The 14,080-nt window shown below is 38.0% G+C and overlaps 1 protein-coding gene and 1 non-coding gene across 2 annotated transcripts in view; both read left to right on the forward strand.

Moving 5' to 3' along the window:
• ADCY2 (adenylate cyclase 2) overlaps window positions 1-14,080 on the forward strand; it is a 350,931-nt gene that overhangs the window by 82,068 nt on the left and 254,783 nt on the right. The gene's annotated exons all lie outside the window — the stretch shown is intronic.
• Window positions 7,173-7,340, forward strand: LOC123825049. Its single transcript, XR_006786828.1, has one exon. It is a non-coding gene; the product is annotated as a U1 spliceosomal RNA (small nuclear RNA).

Genomic DNA, 14,080 nt, shown 5'->3' on the forward strand with positions numbered 1-14,080 from the left:
TTCTAACCTGATAAAGATCAGAGGTAATAACTACTGACAAATCTCATGGAAGTGGATGCAAAATATTATGAAAACTATTGGCAAATTAGTCCAGTAGTATACAAAATCTGTAGTGTTAATGGTAGCCAACACTTGCATGGATGATGCTGTGTTCCACATGCTGTCCTAAGTCCCAGTGTTACCGTGTTAATTAGAATGCAAGCTCACAGAGTCTTGTTTTCTGTCTTGGTGGTTGGTAAAATAACAACCTGGAGTTGTGCCTGGCACAAGGCAGAAGCTCAATAAATTTCTTGAATAAATGAATCAATTTTCACAGCAACAATATAAAGTTGATACTATTTGTATTCCCATTTTATAAAAAAGAATGTAACAGGCCCAAATACAGGAAAAAACATGCCCACGGTCACACATTTCATACATAAACAGTGATCTAGGGTTTCTCCTGGGAGTGCAAGGAAGGTTTGATGTTCGAAATCCAGGAATGTTGTTTAATACTTTAATCTATCAAAGGGAAAAATTACAAGGTCATTGTGATATATGGTCAAAAACAGTTTGGATAATCCAATTCCAATTCTTAAGGGTGGGGGAAACTAATAAAATAAAAATTAAAAGAAAATTTTACTGAAGTTTTATTTTAAAAAGCCTCAAGTGCAGACTCCAAATCCCGACAGGTGTAACAGCAGAGGGATTGCCCCTACGGTGAAGACCGAAGGAGGATGTATGCTCTCAGTTCCGCTGTGCTTGACCCAAATTTTAGTTGAACAGGGAGAAAATTAGTGTATACATATAGGGAAAGATAAGGAAAGGTATCATTAATTGTGTTGTTATCCATTGATCTTGATAGATAATAGCTGAGCGATCATGGACAGGTTATTCAGCCTCTCTAAACTTTATTATTAATCTCTCACTTGAGACCATTAATAAAACACACTTCACAACTTTGTTGTTAAAATACATTGGATAATGCATGTATTGTGCCTCTTTTACAGCAGTTGGCATATAGTAAGCACTCAGTAAATGTTATTTATTTTTATTATAACCTCCTGAGAAACCAGAAAGACACAATTGAAAACCGCAAGAACTAATGGAGAGATTCCATATGTCAGTATGTTATAAGTTCATATGTGAAACTTAAATGCTGTGTAATATACAAGTTAAACAAGTTCGAGAACATAATGGGATGATAAGCCTAGTTACATTAACATTAGTCTATCTAGGAATGTGTTGTTCTGTTAACATATTAACAATAAAGTGTCTAGGGATAAACATGAGAAGAAATGTTCAAAGTCTCTTGGAAGAAAACTATTAAACTTTAAGGAGTGTCATAGGAGAAGATATTAATGAATTAAAAAGTAATATATTCGCATGTATGAAGCTTCACTAGTCTAAAAATATATGTTAAAATTTTGCAATCTTTAATCTCACCTAAAATGCACTGATAAGTATGGGGCAATTAATGACATGCCACTAACTTTAATGTGGAAGAGTAACACACAAACAGGAATAACCAAGGAAGTTATATAAAGAGGATCCAGAGACAGTTACTTGAATTTTTGTGGTATTAGAATGTGTGAAAGTTACAATAATTAAAAGATTAGGTTTCTCGAACAAAAATAGACAGATGGATAGAACGAAAATAGTCACAAGTATATATGTGTCATTTCAAATCATGGGGAAATGAATTGAGCCTTCAAAAAAAGTGTTACCATTTGGGGATAAAAACAGAAAATTACAATTTCTGGTGTCTGTCTTCCTATTTAGATGGCCACATAATCTAAATTGCTCCACACATCCTTCCAAAAACATTCACATCGGAAAAGAGACCATTTATAGCCTATTCCAAAAGCACAACTAGAATGTTGAAATTAACAAATGCTTATGTAATTTGTATGATAAGAAATACACTTTCATATACTAGCTCCCCACACAGCCAGGTGTGGAAACCATGCCTGAGCAGAATCAGGATGAAAATGCCCAGAAGATAGGAGAGCACAACAGCAGACAGTCCAGGAGTAGCAGGAAAAAAAGAAAGAAAAAAGATTAAAATTGTATGTCCCTAGATAGAGAAAAATCCATATACCCACATACCTGGTCTGAACCTTGATGGATCAGAACACTGACTAACTTGACTGATGAAGAATTTAAAGCACATTTTGAAAGTCACAGGAGCAGGAGTGGCAGTCTTGAAAAGACACTACTTTTTGGGGTGGGGAGAGAGAGTGTGTGTCTCTTGGATGCGTGGTGATGGAAGGAAAGAAGAATAAAAGTGGAAAATAAGATGGTATAGAAAAAAGAATAAAAAAGTAAGAACCTTTCTTTTTTGTTGTGAGAACATGTAAGATCTACTATCTTAGTAGTTTTCAAGTATGTAGTATGGTATTACAACGGTAATCACCATACTGCCCATTAGATCCTCAGAACCTATTCGCCTTGCAACTGGAAGTTTGTACCTTTTGACCAACATTTCCCCTGCTGCCTCCCTCCCCAAGCAGCCACTGTTCTACTCTCTGTTTCTGAATTTAGCTTTCTTTAGCTTTCCACATGTAAGCAAAATTATGTATTATTTGTTTTGGTCTGTCTGACTTATTTTACTAGCATATTGTCCTTAAGGTTCATTCATGTTGCAAAAATAGAGGATTTTCTACTTCCTTATGGCTGGATAATATTTCATTGTCTATATATGCCACATCATTTTTATCCTTCTGTCTGTTGATGAACACTTACATTGTTTCCATAGCTTGGCTATTGTGAAAAATGCTGCGGTGAGTGTGGAAGTGCCGATATCTGAGATCCTGATTGCATTTCCTTGGGCTGCACACCCAGAGGCGGGGCTGCTGGATCACAGGGCAGTGCTGCCTTTGGTTTTGTGAGGAACCCCCATACTGTCTCCCATAGTCTGCACCAGTTTACATTCCCACAACAGTGCACAAGGGCTGGAGAGATTTAGTTAACACTGTGGTGGGAATCATTTTGCAACAGAAAAATGTGTAAAATAAACATGTTGTGTATCATAAACATATAATGTTATATGTCAACTATATATCAATAAAACTGGAGAAGATAAATTATGATTTTTAAAAATCAGCATCCACTCTGCTGTCACCCCAGGTGCCAGTTATTTAAAAAAGCATATTTTATTTTATCAGAATAGGAAGCTACATCCATGCTTGTCACATACATATGGTATTGTTTGTTCAGAGAAATAAAAGAACATGGCCCACGGCATCTGTAGAAAACTTCTATAAGAAGAAATAAAAAATGAGAACGGAAAACCACCCAAAACAGACCATATCCCTCCTCCCAAATGTAATACACCATTTCAAGCTAATTTACATTCTTAAAGCATTTTCAGAAATATTTAAAACTTCAAATTAGAAATTTAAAAAATTCAGAACAAAAGTGGATTAAAAATGGGAGACATAAAATGACAATTGGTTAACCTCGGGGCAAAAACATTGAAAAAAAGATGAGAGTGCCTAGGGCAGAATAGATTTCATGGAAATATAATAAAGGATATTGATTTTTGACAATAGCCAAGAACACCAAGTTGAAATAAAGAAGTGAAAAGAATTAGAAAAGGGAAAGGCATAAATGATAGACAAAGAATTTCAATATTTATGTAACTGGAGTTCCTATAAACAAAATCAATGTAATAAAACAGGGCTGATGTTTAAAAACTAAAATGAAAAAATTAGAAGGAAATGAATGAAGACTTGGTTCTGTACATTGAAGAGTCCACGAAGTAACTTAGAAAACTGACCTAAAACTGACCTAAAATGGTCGATGCCACTATGTTTCTGAGATGCCTACTAGATTTTAAAGATAAGAACAAATCTTCAGGTTTTCCACACAAAAGGATCCATCATTTATGGGAGAGTAAAACAGATTAGCATTAGAATTGTCTATATTGACATGCACAGCAACGTACCAATGGAACAATAATTGAGGAAACTCAAGGATGTATTTGACATGAGCTTGTAATTTTCTATCCAGCAACACTCAAGATTCAAAACTCAAGTAATATAGTATTTATGAATCATTCCTGAGAAATCTATAGGGTAGTGCTCTTCAAAGGCTTATTTCATGATGAGAAGATAAGGAACTTGCAGAAAGTAACTTCATGCAACTTGCAGAAAGTAACTTCATGCACCACGTGCTTTTGTGGGGAAAAACAACGCTTACCAAACAAACAAAAAAGTTGATTGAACGAAAGCATTTTTAGTGAAATAATTTATTTAATTCTGGCAAAAGTTTCTTATCTTCTGTAGTGATTGTACTGATTGCCAGCCTACAGAGCACCCTTTGAGGGGCACCATACAAAAGGACAAGGTTTATTCTAGGAGAGATGGCTGGGAAGCTTAGGCAATAACACTGATGACGTACACTGAATATATTGGATTTTGCAGGGCATTCATTACTGGAATATGGATCCAGGGTATCCATATTCACATGGAAGCACAGGTGAATATTCAGTGTTTTCCTTGGGTTGGTTTATTCTGTAAAATAATAATAATGAAGACAATATTATCTGTCTCCAAACTTTATGGACACTGTAGATGCAAGAGTAAAGTGACAGTGGAGGCAAACGGGGGAAAACAGTACAAGTACATGTTGTATTTTCTGAAAAGATAGAGGTGAGATCATTTTTAGATGGGAGAAGTATTGACAAGGTTATTGAGCAGATAAAACTCTTACACACTGATTTTGGTAGTGAAAATTGGCTCAACTACTTGCAGCTTTTTAAACTCAGTATCTACACACATGTGCAGAGCTTACTACCCAGCAATTTCATTCAGTTTATAGTCAACATAAGTATGCAAGCATATTCATCAAAAGATATGTGCATGAAAGGTTGTGGCAGTGATGGCAGCTTAAATTTGGAAATTATTTACATGTCCATTAACAGAAAAATGATTCAGTGAAGTGTGCTGCACTTACACAAGGGAATGTTAGACAACAAAGAGAATGAAGGAGCCACAGCGACTCTACTCAACATTACGGACGAATCCGACAAATATAATGTGGATCAGAAAAATTCAAATGTAGAGGTGTATGTGTGGTAGGATTCCATTTATATAAAGTTTAAAAAGAACCAAAATTAATGCTTTCCCGTGAAGTCAGGATAGTAGTTACTTTTGTGCCTGCAGTTGTTTGGGGTGGCACAAAAGGACAGTTTTCTGGGACACTTGAAGTGTTTTGTTTCTTGTTCTGGGTTCTGATTATACCAGTCTGGTTGCTTTGTGAAATCCATTGTGCTGTTCAGTTAGGAATTGTGTGTTTTTGTGTGGATGTCACAATTTAATGAAAGGTTTGCAACTGGGAGGAAAGAGAAAGGAGGCGACGTAAAATGAGCTCCCTGATTACTGCTTGGGGAATCAATGAGAGCCAAAGGGTGTAGTTTCAAGCTGACAGCAAATAGCACATACTGAGTAAGGAAAAGAAGGGCTAAGGGCACCCGTGTGTGTGTGTGTGTGTGTGTGTGTGTGTGTGCATGTGTGTAGCAGTTGCCACTGAAACAAAAATGCAAACTTTTTTAAATACAAACAAATATGATGAAAAAAAACAAAGAAAACTGTTTATAGAGACAAATGGCCACAGAAAATATGTCATACACACAGTAAAATTAATATAAACCTTTTGGCCAAGTTATAACTTTGCAGTCATATCAATGAATACAAATGGGTTTAACCTACTTATAAAAAGAGAAAACATTTTATATTGTCTCACAAAATAATACCTGACTCTGTGCTTTTTACAAGAGACTCACTCCCGGAGATTCAGAAGGGCTACAAGAGCGGGAGGCCTTTCACTGTTCGGTGTGCTGGGCGTGCCTTGCCACTGAGGGGTGTCTGTTTGTTATTGTGCATGCATTAGCACTCCCAGAGGTTCAGAGTTTGCCCTGTGTATTCCCTGCTCTAGACCCAGTCCTCTCTCCAAGGCAAATAAAAGCTGGAACAATTTGAGCACCAAAATAAAGGTGGTTTTGGATTATCATACAGTATAAAACAATACTCACAAATCCACACTGATGTAAATAATTTCGTGCATAAATAAATTAGGAGAATAGTGAAATTTCTCTTGCAGGTGATTCTACATAATTTCTGTAGCTAGTCTGACTTCAAGGAGGGAGGAACATCATTTCTCATTCTTCAAGCGTGGGCTGCATGTAGGGACTTACTGCCCAAGGGCAGTGTGGACAAGGGGAGGGGAGGGTAACTTTATGGTAGAGAAACCTGGTGAACACAACCTTGGCCAGGTGACCGAGGTTAACATCAGCAGTCAGAAGTTATATGGCTCCTTTCAAATGTCAATTAAAGTTAAATGTTTTCTAATAGTATCTAGTTTGAGAAGAAACTGAGTAGTTTTGAGGTAGGATAAAACCTAAAAAATACTATTCGGGAAACATAGTAGCTGGTAAGAGACTGTGAAGAATGGTGGTAACATAAAAGCAGATGTTTATACCCCTCTTGCCCAAAGAGAATGAGATATGTTTTTCCTTTTTCCAATAACAACACAATTTGAAATTCTTTTTTAAAAGAAAAAAATGGTGCATGGTGTAAAAAGATTATTGGAGAGATGAGACCCACTCTGCTTTGAGCCCATTTTTCAACCTGGCTTGGCCTGGAAGTCCCCATGGTCTGCAGGACCCATGGCCTCTTGGATCTCACCTCTAGCTCTGAGGACCAGCCCACTGGCAGGAACACTCACAGACTGGGATGGAGATTAGGGCCATGCCACTGACCGCCCTGCAGCACTTGGGCTTCCCAGCTGATGGTGAATTCACCCAGATGCAGCAAAACATCCCTTTCTGTGCTTGGGGGTGGGGGGTAACCCTCAGTAGAAGGGGCACTACTTTAAAATGGTAGGTGCACCTAGAGGAGGAACACAGGCATGGCCACATAGCACCCTGGAGACAGGACCAAGACAGCAGATAAATAAAAAGCTCTCCCTGGTTCTGATGTGTCTGCATGATGACAAAATCAAGTTTAAATCCACATTTCTTAAAAACCAGAAATCTCAATAAAACCCATCTTCACCCAGAGTATTGGTCTTGGTTTCCCCCAGATTCATGATGTTGTCGTGGGTGCTTTTCCTTATCCTTAAAACCTTTCTCCTGAGATTTTAAAGGTGACTGAGAAGTGTGAGATTAATTAAGAAATAAAATACTTAGTATTTTTCCTTGGCAGTAGAGATACTGTGATCGCAAAGGTGGCATTCCCAGGGCAAAGCTTACCCGCTGCACTCCAGTTGTCCTGACACTTGTGATTTCGCCAAATGTGGGGAAATTGTCCAACAGCATAACTCGTGGGAATGGGGGACAGCCTTCATGCTCCCCTCTGGTTCTCTTAGGAGCAAAGTCAGAAACACTCTTGTCACGGTTGCACACGTTTGTGTCATCACCATTTTTAAGCATATGACTTGCTGTTTATTACTGACTCTTTCATGTTAAAAGTCCTTGTAAAATAAAAAAATACTCAGTAATTAAAGTGCATCACAATGAATGCACACATAAGGTGAATAGGTATAGGGGACAATGAGAAACCAATCATTGGTATTCTTATTCCTCTTTACTTTTTGTGATGGTTATTAATATGTGTGGTCTTCAAAGTAAGCCAGGCTTCATCCTTAAGTCATGTCAATTCAATAACCACATGCTGGTGTGGGGCGGACCTCACAGTCAGGCAAGGGGAGTGTTAGGGTACAGACTCTGGCACCAGACTCCCTGAGTTTCAACCCATGCATGGCCACCTGTTGTTAGGGTGGACCTGGGCAAGGCACTTCCTATCTGTGACGTGGTGTCCTTACCCATCAGGTGACTCCACCTCAGTTACGTTGGCTGTTTGATGATTATTAACGAGAAGAGGAAGGGAGCAGGGAGCAAGGGAGCAGAGAGCGCCCCGAGCAGTGTGTTGGAGCTGAGTAGTGTGGCAGGAAGTCGTGTAAGTCAAGTACTGAAAACCTCACTGAGCCAATGCAGATCAAAGTCATTCATTTGTTCAGCTCAAGGATATGCATTCTCCCTTTTGAATTTTTTCTCTTTCAGGCTGAGAAAAAAATAAACAAAGACATTTAGAAGTTGGGGTCTGTGGTGTTCAGAGCCCATTGTAGGAATGCATGGCCCCACGGGGGGCTGATTTATGTAGATGTTGAATACACAAGTATAAAACAGAGCCCCAAAACAATATTTGTTTTTAGATGAATAATTCACTCATTTTCCCTGCATGAGTTTTTTCTCATCTGAAGCACTGGCCTTTCAAATTAAATAAATATAATGTTTCAAAAGAATATGGGCATGAATATTCATAAAGACCAAAACAGTGGGTATAAATAAGAGCCCTTTTACATAACATTTTATTTTATTATTGTTGAGGACCTTTCTATGTTTTTTTCTCTACACTTCTAAACTGATGTTCTTCAAAATGATTTTTCAGGACATGATTTCTTCTAGGCAACCTACCTGTTACTGAGGTAGCAATATTTGTTTTCCAAATAGTTTTCATACAAAAATGTTTCCCTTTACATACACAGATTTAAGGTGCTGCTTGCTTATGGGACAACCCATTAGTCTTAGATTCTGCCTAGCATGGTGTCAAGCCCTCAATAAAGTACTTGTCTAAATAATTGGAAGAATGCAAAAAAAATCAGGCGAAATAAGATAAGATCATGTACCCTGAGAATATAGCTCATTCATGCACAAAGTATGGCAGAGTATTTTTTAGGTGTTTCTATGTATGTACCAGTAATTTAAAGGTTAAAAGCACAGACATGCAAAATGCATGTTATTAGATACTGAGACCACAAGCAGTGAAAGTCACCTTGTCCCAGCTCTTTAAGGGCTGGTGAAACTAATAGTAGAATGAAATAACTAACATTTGAACATAAAGACAAAGATAAATAAAAATTAAGAGTGGTTATTTTTGCCCAAACAGTTGGTTTAAAAGGAGCCAGTACACTGTGATACTTAATTAATTCTGTGAATGGAGTTGTCAGGGTATCCTTATTATATCTAATCTCTGAGCTTATTGACAGCAGGAGAACATTGTTGGCTATTGTGTAAAATTAGCCACCCAAGGATGTGTCTGTTTGTCTTGGAACATGTGCCTTCATAATAAATGCTGATTTAATGGTAGTGTATTATATAATATAAATCTGAACATTCATGAAAGTAAAGATAATTGCAGTAGGAAAGATTAAACATGTGATGTGCTGTTATTGTCTGTCCAATATTCCCTTGTCAAGTTCGAGGGATGGGAGGTTCTTCACATGAAGGATGGGATTGTGTCCTTCTGGGGCACACAGAATGGGGGCCATAGAGAGGTGAAAAGGTTCATGAGGTCACTTTTGTAAAAATCTCAGGTCAAAAAATAGAAAGCTGTTTACCACCTTCTGGGAAAAAAATGATTAAAAAATTATCACAGTGCATATTATTTTCTCCTCATCACATAGCTAGAAAACGTAAGTAGACATTTTCTAATAAACATTGTTTTGCCTGATTGCTTCCATTTAAATGGACTCGTATTCTTTTTTTTTTTTGCGTTTGATGAGAAAAATAATTTTTAAGAGAAAGGACTCCCTGGTGTTAGAACGATCTGTTTTAAAAGGGCAGATGGATTCTCAAGGCTTTTTTATTTTGAATAATTCAGACCTCATGCACTGAGAGACACTCACCTCGTGTAGCTCCATTAACCTTCAGGGATTATGGTGAATCGATGTGTTAGCTTTAGCAGAAGATCATAGCTTATTTTTATGCTGCTTTATGACTTAAAAAAAAAACCCTCAGCACCTGGCTTTTCCCAATTGTGAAATAAGAAAGTACGTGTCAGTGAATCTGATTTGTTTGTAATGTGTTTTGAGATAGACAAAATATCGATTTTAGGTTGGTGACATTCTTCCTATATACCGAGAGATATTTCTGGGAACAGTTCACTTTTTCTCAGTTCTGCTGTTGTTTCTAAAGACTATCATGCAATTCAAAGATTTTGTGAAGCATGGACATTTTGGTAAATGGCTCTCTTAGCAGCCACGCTTACTAATTATTTCGCCAGGGGGTTAACATTTTACTGGAGCCCTGTAATGGTTCCTTGCCTGTCCCAAAAGAAAACCTGACTTAAGTTAGGTTTTCTTTACAGAGCACATCACTCCTGAAACCAGCTGCTATATTAGTCAGGTTTCTGCTCTGATAATGCTGACAAACAAGCACCCCTCATATCCAAGTGGCTTACAGAAATAATAACACAATTCATATTTCATGCTCGCTAGTCTACAGGTTGGATGAATTTCTCTGTTAGCCCTACCTGGGCTCAGAGAGTAGGGCAGATTTCTGATTTGGGGGTGGGTTCACGTTTGCTTAAATACAGACCCAGTAAAAAGAGATGTATCTTTCTGGACCATAGTTTTCTCTGTGTGGAATACCAAAACTGGAAGAGGGCAGGCAGAAATAAATTGAGCCTCTTAAAGCCTCAGCTCTGAACTATCATGCTGTCACTTCAGCCTACATTGCATGGTTCAAAGTCAGTTCCATGGCCAATCCAAAATCAGTGGAGTAAGAACACACAATGCCATCTGATGATTTCCTTGGCAAGGGCAAGGAGACAAGAAAGAGTTGTGGACAGATACTGTGTTCCACTGTATCTTCTTTCTATATTAGGAAACTGTCCCTAACCGAGGAAAATTTAAAGAATTCTCTTATATTCTCACTCTGTCCATGTGACCACCATTGAAAACAAGTCTTTGAAAATCTGAAAAGATACTCTTGGAAACAGAATTATAATGTGGGAACACTGTATTATTTTTCCAGGCCCAAGGAACACAGTTTAAATGCTTTAACAATGAGGACAGTAGCCCCCATTCAGACATAGTAGTTTGTTAACTATTGGTGGAACGTTTACAGATTTGTAACTCCAGACAAATCAGACTTGTCGACAGACCCTGCAGTAATTTTGTGAGTATTATGGGAAAAAAGGAGGCAAGGGGAATAAATGGACAAGTTTGGAAATTGACCTTTATGACAAGTGATTTCAAGTGTCTTAGAAACAGGGACCTTGTATTTTCCGTGACAGCTAATGAAATGCCTTCTATATGTAGTATAGAGTTAAAACAAACACTGGTGGATACGTGGATACACGAATGGTGACTGAAGAAAGGAAGATGACACATAAATAAAGACTCAGAAGGGGGTGGAGGAGGGACCGTGGAAAGGAAACAAGGAAGCTGCATTAGGCGTCCCCTGGCTCTGAGCAGGGCTGAGAGCTTGGGGTAGAAAGAGGGCGGGGAAGACTGCGAGCTGCCTGTCATTCTTTATTTTCCTACTATTCTCTTTCTAAAGCTTTTAAAAATGTATGACACACCTCCTACTTATTTTAGGTTAGAAAAAGGCACAGTGAAAGTTATTGTTTTACTTCTAACTCTGAATAACATTTTCATCATTAATCTTTCTCACTCGGGATAACATTTTCAGAAGAATGAAAGGCACCCAATGATTCATGTTTCATCATTACGATTCTGAAGCCCAGGCTTTCCATCAGAGAACATAATATGTATTCTTTCGCTTAATAATATAATATTTAAAGAAATGTCTTTTAACTTCTATGCAGAGCGGGCTGATATCTTGACCAAAGATAACTGTAGAAGAAAAAGGAAATCTTATCAATCATTGAGCCATCAAGGTGTCCCTGAGTTTATATCCTGAATTAGGGTCATAAAGGATGTTTTGAAATAGTATAGAGTTAATTTTCAAGAATTTCTAATTATATTTTTTGTAGTAAGAACGGTAGGGTTCTTCTTGAGCTATTCAGATATTGAAAAAGGGAGTATTTGATGTTAACTTAGTTCCCTCCTCTGAACCAAATGCTCCTGATCTGTGAAATGGAAATGGCAGAAAGGGGAAACAATCACATGGAGGACAGTGTGTGAAATGGCCCAGACATCACATGTCATCAGTAACTGTCAGTGTGGCCATTTTTGCTGACTTAGTAGAAATGATGCCATGGCAGTGGGGACTGCACACGTGTGCAGAGCCAAGCTCATGCTCTTCAGTTACACGTCACTGAGCACGTGCCTCTAATCTGTCAGCTTCCTCAAACTTCCCTGCTTATAGCGTTCAAGTGTAACTGCATCTGAAATGTTTCATTCCTTTATTCTTTCAGCAAATATTTGTTGAGGATCTTTTATGTGCCATACTATTCTCAGGTCCATGTATGGACCTATGTTCTTGTTCCCATGGAGTTTATATAGGAAAAGATAGAAAATAAAAATATAAAAATAATAAAAATATAAAAATAAACAATCTAATTCCAATAACAATATGAAACATTTAAAGCAGGGTGACTAGCTAGAATGAATGGGAGACCGGTGGGATTCACTTCTCTGTGGAGAAGGTGTTTGAATTCTGGGCCCTGAATGACAAGAAGCCAGCCACGGAGAGATCAGAGGAAGAGCATTTAGGGCAGAAGAATAGCCAGTGCAAATGTCCTGAGGCTGTTCAAGGAACAGCAAGAAGGTCAGTATGAAAGGAGTATGAACAGGGTGAGTTGGCGAGATACAAGATTAGAGACAATGCCAGCCAGGACCAGATGATGAGGAACCCTAATCAACATGATAAAGACTTTGAATTTTTTTCCTCAGTGTTATAGAAAGCCAATAATAGGATATAAACAAGAATGACGTGACCAAAGTTAATGTTTTAAAAGATTACTTTGGTTACCACCATAGCATTAGCTAATACCTCTGTCATGTCGCATGATTATCATTTATTCTTTTGTGGTGAGAACACTTAACATCTAGTTCCCAAGCAACTCTGAAGTATGTAGTACAGTAGTGTTAGCTATAGTCACTGTGCTGCACATTAGATCCCTAGGACTTATTCATCTTATAACTGGAAGTTTGTACCTTTGACCAACATCTCCCCACCGACCCCATATCCCAGCCCCTGCTAACCACCACTTTATTCTCTCTTTTAATGAGTTTGGCTTTTTTTAGATTCCACATACGAATGATATCATATAGTATTTGTCTTTTTATGGCTGACTTATCTCACTTAGCATAATGTCTTTATTCATCCATGTTGTTGCAAAGCCAGGATTTCCTTGTTTCTTTTGACTGAATAATATTCTGTGTTTGTGTGCATGTGTGTGTTGTCTCCATGTCTCAACTGTTGGGGATAATACTGCATGAACGTGCCTCTGAGGAAATCTTATCAATCATTGAGTCATCAAGGTGCAGATATCTTTAGATATCCTGTTTTCATTTCCTTTGGATATGTACTCAGACGTGATAATGATATAGCATATATCAATGTTTCAAATCAGTATGTTGTACACCTTAAGCTCACACAGTGTTATGTCAACTATGTCTCCATTTAGAAAAAAGATCACTTTGATTTTTGTGTGGAAAATTCATTCTAGGGGACACTAGTGTCAGCGGAAAGGCTGTTTAGGATGCTGGTTCAGGGATCCAGGGATGATTATATGATTTGGGCTGGCATTGTGGCCACAGAAGAAAGGGGACAGATGGAGTAAGGATGTCCTTTAGGAATGGAGAGAATGAGGAAGGGGAAAAGATTAAGAATAGCTCCTAGTTGTGGGGATGAGGAGTTTTACTAAGTGAGACAGAAAAGATTACTAGAAGGACAGTAATGAGTTTGGCTTTTTTAAGATTCCACATATGAATGATATCATATAGTATTTGTCTTTTTATGGCTGACTTATCTCACTTAGCATAATGCCTTTATTATGGAGTTTGGGAAGATAAGATATCCGTGATGAAAATTGTACCCACATATTCCATGCTTGTTTGACAACCCAGTCTCTATAAATCCTTTCCTGTAAATAATCTTAACAACAATTTAGCTATAGTGTCTGTCTAATCCACTATGGTCCATGACCATGAAATTAGGAATTGGATGTTAAAACTGAGCTGGAGGACTCAGCCTGCAGTCCCATGTGAAGTCCTGTGATCCCTGGGGCAGCCAGAGTGATTGAAAAGAGAATGGAACCTGAGTAAATTCCAGGAACACCTGGAAGCATCCATGACCTAAACTGCTGAGGTCTTCCTGAGTCAGAGAACCAGAGATACAGTCCAT

The sequence above is a fragment of the Phyllostomus hastatus genome, unplaced genomic scaffold (assembly GCF_019186645.2).
Source record: "Phyllostomus hastatus isolate PE091 unplaced genomic scaffold, TTU_PhHast_1.1 phas_contig_58, whole genome shotgun sequence".
Taxonomy (NCBI): domain Eukaryota; kingdom Metazoa; phylum Chordata; class Mammalia; order Chiroptera; family Phyllostomidae; genus Phyllostomus; species Phyllostomus hastatus.